Source organism: Saccostrea cucullata, unplaced genomic scaffold (assembly GCF_032062105.1).
Source record: "Saccostrea cucullata isolate Sc308-1 unplaced genomic scaffold, CSIRO_AGI_Scuc_v1 ctg14908, whole genome shotgun sequence".
Taxonomy (NCBI): domain Eukaryota; kingdom Metazoa; phylum Mollusca; class Bivalvia; order Ostreida; family Ostreidae; genus Saccostrea; species Saccostrea cuccullata.
This window is the reverse complement of record NW_026918580.1, coordinates 6278-12283: the sequence shown is the minus strand read 5'-3', so window position 1 is coordinate 12283 and position 6006 is coordinate 6278. Positions and strand designations below refer to the sequence as shown.

The following is a 6006-nucleotide window of genomic DNA, read 5'->3' as shown; positions in this document are numbered from 1 at the left end:
GAAGTTACTATTTTATGGGAAACTTAAAGTGCAAGATTCCCCATCTTTGTTCTAATCATAAATTGGAAGCGATTGATGAAATTAATGTGTATTCTTTCAAAAAATCTATCAAAAAAATTATTAAATGTAAGAGAAAAAAAAACTGCATTACCATTTTATATGTTTAATAATTCATTTGATGTACAAAAACTGTAACAGTATTTTTCAAATGATATCAAAATACTAAATAAATTATATATATCTTAGATAAACAATGGAACAGTCTTTCACATTTAAGTCCATTCATAAGCGTCATTAAGTACTTCTTTCAACATCAGTTTCTCTCTGGTATTTCTGCTTCACATCACCTATGATCTGCAATATTCATACAAAATTATCATATGATGTGTCAGATTTTTTAATTACAACTAATGCTTTTTTAGAATATAACTTAGAAATCTGAAAGATCAGTCTTAAATTAAAGTCAATGTTCTTTAATATACCAATATCAATAATTACTTTCCATGACCATGATACATATGATTTCAGCATTTAATGTGTCTAAATTTAAAATTTAATGCTTTATGATAAGGAAAATTTTTTTACATAATATAAATAATGTTTTCAGCCTCATTATGTCATTGAGAATATATTACAATTTCATAGAACCCTGCTTTAAGTTGAATTAGTTTGAGAGAAAATATACTCTTTATAATAACAAAAATATTAATAGAGAGAGAATTTTTTTTAATTTTTGATATTTGACCTAAAAAATTGGTTGAAGATCATTGCAGACCCTCCACACCAATTGCATAAAAGCTAGATTACACCAAGGGAGAAATATACTTTGGACTACGACTTTGAATAAAGATATACAGTACATTTTGATACTGACCTTTGACCTAGAAAATTAGTCCAAGGTCACTCTTCATCCTCTATCCACAGGCTCTCTGTAGTTTAAGTTTGAGAGAGAAATATGCTCAGAACAAGTGATATCAGATGGCGTGATGGGTAGACACACTGTCTAAGGGCATCCACAGAACAGGTCTCTAAAAACAATGCAATATATATGTATTACAGTATGGATATACATGTACTTGTATGTTAATGATTTATCATATGCTGCATTGGACACATATGCTTTTATCATGGTGTAAGTATACATGTATCTTATGAGTAATTTTATGCCAGTATTGCATGTACACTCGGTTTATAAACAAGTAATTTAAATTTTTTTTTTTACAAAAATTGACCAACATTATTTACATCCACTCATCATGTTCATGAATTGGTAGATCAAAATTCAGTCAGTTTTAGATCTCTGTGATATACCATACTCCATAGACAACTTTCACATTTACAAAAGTTATTCCCCTTTGCAGGGTCAATCTGGGGTCAATCGGCTTAAGACGCTGTTTTCCCTCTATATAACCGTACCAACTTTGAGGGTCAATATCTTGGAAGTGAAATCTGTATGAACATGTTCATTATGATTTTCATGTTACCCCATACTCTGGCCATACAGATACAGATCGTAATTGTCCAATATCGTTTGAAGATTGAAAAAATACTAGTAACTTAAATAGGACAAAGTGAGAAAAATGAGTGATACACCGACAATTGGAGACAACTCTTAGCAATGTGAAATTTGTCTATTGGTGATGACAATTCCTGTTTTAATGTCACTGAAAAATTAAGAGACATTAAAAATTTAAGCCCTATTGTCATGCATGCATGCTGTTTTTTAAATATTTTCAACCAAACTATAAATTACAATTGCTTGTAATTGAAAGATGGATCCATTACACATTGCACCCCATTACTTTGAAAAAATGTAATGATTACAATGCATTACCATTACACATTACCATTACCCCAGGTCTGTTTTCAACCACATAACCTTTTACTATCATAAAATTTACCAAAATTTAATACTTCAAATAATTTCATTGAATACATGTATCTAAAAAATTGAGGAAACTCTAAAAACTTAGTGTCAGACTTACAGAAATTAATCTTTGGAGAGAAAAAAATCTATCATATAAAGATGTGCATAATGAGCCTTTTTTATTCATTTAGAACATATCGTATGTGCATCATTTCCCCAAGAAATTTTCAAAGACAATGGACTATTTGTGAGCAGAAATCATTGCTGTTTACTTAATACATTTGGAAAATTTATGAAAATAATCAAATAATTTCTTTATTTTTGATTTTAGATAATGCTAAAAATAATTTAATCTCTTACAAGTAATCCAACTGACTGTAAAATAAAATTTTTCTTAATCTCAATCTAAGGGCAGATCACTCTAACTGCATAAAACTACCCAATATCAAAGTAGAGCTCTTTAGTGTGCAGTTTTTAGAGCTTCCTTAAAGTCATCAAAATACTGACCAGCAAGAAATCAGTTAATAACATTTCCTCTTTTTCATTCAAATTTTTTGAGAGATCTCAAAGTTTTTTCCTCTTCAATTCAGGTTCGAGATGACAAAGTTTTACTGTAGTGTATGTATTAGAGAACTGATTGTATGTCAATCACGACAATACATACATAACATGGAGGGGGGCAAATTGTTTCAGCCCTAGCTTTTACATAAAACTTCTTGTAGCTCACAGCTGATAAACCACAGCTCAGTATTTAAAATTTAGAATCATTTTTTTTTTTCAGGCAATTGTTATACATACCAATCATGATTTAATTACCACTTACCAAATGACCACATCCTGAATAATCATACATTTTATATGATTTTATCTCACTGGTTTTCTTTTAAAGTCATGCAGTTTTCTTCTCTCTGAAATGATAAATTATGTTAAGGTACTATTGCATTCTAATTTAAACTAATTATGTAATAGCATTAGCAACAACAGGGATGGGCAAAAAAAAAAACAAAACAAGATGCGCTTGTAAAACACTATGTGCCCGGCGGCAACAAAGTTTTGAAAAAGCAATTTTTTTAGCATATAGGTCACAGTCAAGATCACATAATCATTGTCCTTGTTGTCACGTGAAAGCACTTCATAAGTGGAGTATGCATACTAAATATGATGTCACTATCTCATATAGTTCTAAAGTTATGGTGAAGGTTTAAGTTGACAACAGACAGACACTGAGATAAACAGTTATGGCAAAAGTTCGAAAAAGCTATTTTAACATATAATTACAGTCAAAGTCACAAGGTCATTGACCTTGTTGCATTTCAAAGAACTTAATTATCGTAGTATGCATACCAAATATGAAGTCTCTATCTCTCACAGTTCAAAAGTCATGGCAATGGTTCAAGTTGACAACAGACAGAAAGGACAAAATCAATACACGTCCGAATCTATCAATTCAGGCATATAAAAATTTCAAACAAATGAGCATCAGCTAGTTTGTACCATTCTACTTCTCTTATGTCAGGACAACCATCACTGATTCACTATTTCATACAAGTCTTTTTTTCAAAATATTTAATCTAATGCAATAGCTCACCAGCAGAATATGATATTGTGCTCGACTCATTGTTTGCCTGCACCACAGTTATGTAGAATGTGGCGTATGTTATAAACTTATAATTATATTCAGATATAAGAAGCATGTTATTTTTTATGACAGCTAAGTCTGTTCAGTTAGACAATACCATGTACACTGTACATGTATGTAAGTAGTTTAATTGTGCTTGATTATTTACTTATTTTCTTCTCAACTTAAAGCTGAACACAACTCGTAAATAGGCATACGCCATTTTCGATAGCATTATCTACGATACATCAATACTAGGGTATACTCGTTGCAATCGTTACACCTGACTGCTTTATTGTCACGGGTATTGGCGTGGAATAGCAACCCGTGATCGTGCTGGTTATCTTGCATTACCTTTTTTTTTTTACATTTTATTGCAGTTACGTTTATCTGTGTTTTTTGTATATTTTACTGACTTATAAAACTATAATTGTTATAAACTTATTTGGTATCTTATTTTCCTGCATTAGATGAAGTATTACGTTATTACTCTCGCTACCGAGTTCTTCTGTATAGCATACGTCCGTCTTCACCAGTGTAGACTGATTACACTGAACAGTGACCAACTGCTGCCCTATTTATAGCGGTCTGCAGAGAAGATAGACTCGGGAACAAAAATGGCGGACAGATTCCTTTTACGAATCGTATTCAGCTTTAAAGTGTTCTGTATTTTATTACCAAGTTTGTAATAAGCATTTTGAAACATACTATCAATATTAATTCACTATGAAGGCTTAATTTTCTTTTTTTACATCTTCATCTCAGCAGGTTAGACAGTACAAAAAAATCTTTTGAGCAGTAAACTATTTCAATAAACAAACCTATTCTCTTCAGAGAAGTGGACAGGCTTTCACCTACATTCACTTTTTTATGTATATTTTCCCTCCATATCATCATCATGCATATGATTAAGGGTTATGCTACAGTATTGGCTACAATCTATTCCAACTGTTCTGAATGATGATATCCTTCATGATAATCGGATAAGCTGAGATTGAAGACACTTTTTGTAAAAATATTGATGCTTTTATCAAGGTTTTGAACCAAAAGTATTTCATTCATACCTTGCCATAAGTCATAAGTTCCAAAAATCAAAAGAGTTGGCTATCCGAAAACGGAAAGTCAGAAGAAAACACATGTATGTATTCAAACCGGATGTACTACAGTCTGAATTTAACTACGAAACCATGCTCGGTATAACTATTATCATCCGGATAATTTGAGCGGGGTTAAAAATATATTTTTGTTTAAATCCGAAAAGTATTCATTTATATTTAGAGAGAGAACATACATATTGAGCATACATTTTAATAAACATGGTGAAAGGCGAAACGTTGCCATTTTACAACATACGGTGCCTTGGGACCTCTATAATCTATTTAAGTTATGTTGTATCACTGTCTCAAATCTCTCTCTCTCTCTCTCTCTCTCTCTCTCTCTCTCTCTCTCTCTCTCTCACTCTTTAAAACTCTCTCTCTCTCTCTTCTCTCAATCAAAAGACTATTTTATACCATATTCGGATACACTGTAACAATGGGTTGGTGAAAATTAAATTCTCTCTCTCTCTCTCTCTCTCTCTCTATCTATCTCTCTCTCTCTCTCTCTCTCTCTCTCTCTCTCTCTCTCATCTCTCTCTCTCTCTCTCTCTCTCTCTCTCTCTCTCTCTCTCTCTCTCTCTCTGTTGATAAACTGACTTAAGTATATCACTTAACTTTAAAACTCTCTCTCTCTATATATTTCCAAAATTGCCACAATTTAAATGGTCGTCCCCTTAGATATCCAACTTTTTAAAATGGCGTCAGAACAAAAGTTGCCTCCGATAGTGAAGATTTGTTGTTGCCAAATATTACAATTATTTGCCGTAAAAAGTTAACAAAAATATACGTACATTAATCCTTGGTCGTTGGTCATTGCATTTATCACAGTCTTAAAGACACTGGGTGGTGAAAACATCAACTTTTCACATTTACGAGCTGCTTACACCTTCTTCTTCGTCCTTCTCGATCCTCCAAAAATGGCGCCTCGGGAAATTGACCAATGAAATAAAGCGCCTGCAGAGCGATGCAGGATGGGAAAATAAACTGTTTACATTCACTATGATTATGTGTGATTATGAGATTTTATATTAGAATTTAGAAGTTTTCCCCTGTTCATGGAATAAAAAAAGGGGCTCCTATTAAAATATTTTTTGTCGATATGATGTGTAGGCCTAGTATATTTAGATAAAAAGCGGTTAAATACGTGAGAGCAGAGAAAAATTATGTTTCTTGCGTGACACCTCAACTTATTTGCCTTCGGGATGAGGGGTTCGGGGCTTGGTTGTTGGTAGTGGCCGTCCTAGCTGAAAGTACCCCCCCCCTCCCTCCCCGCTACTTTTAACTGTTATAATTATGAATTTATAATGTCACATCAAAAGATGTTAAACCTTTAAAAGTACATTTTTTTTTAATTGCGAACGTTCCACAGGAATCCTTAAAGGCATGAAAATGAGTTACAATAATACATGTATAATTAACAAATT

The 6006-nt window shown here is 32.4% G+C and overlaps 1 long non-coding RNA gene across 1 annotated transcript; it reads right to left on the bottom strand.

Moving 5' to 3' along the window:
• Positions 1-336: 336 nt before the first annotated feature.
• LOC134268143 (uncharacterized) lies at positions 337-4912 on the bottom strand. The gene is made up of 4 exons (XR_009992303.1): positions 4550-4912; positions 2691-2775; positions 875-1028; positions 337-354 (listed from the first exon to the last, which is right to left on the bottom strand). It is a non-coding gene; the product is annotated as an uncharacterized LOC134268143 (long non-coding RNA).
• Between the last annotated feature and the right edge of the window lie 1094 nt (positions 4913-6006).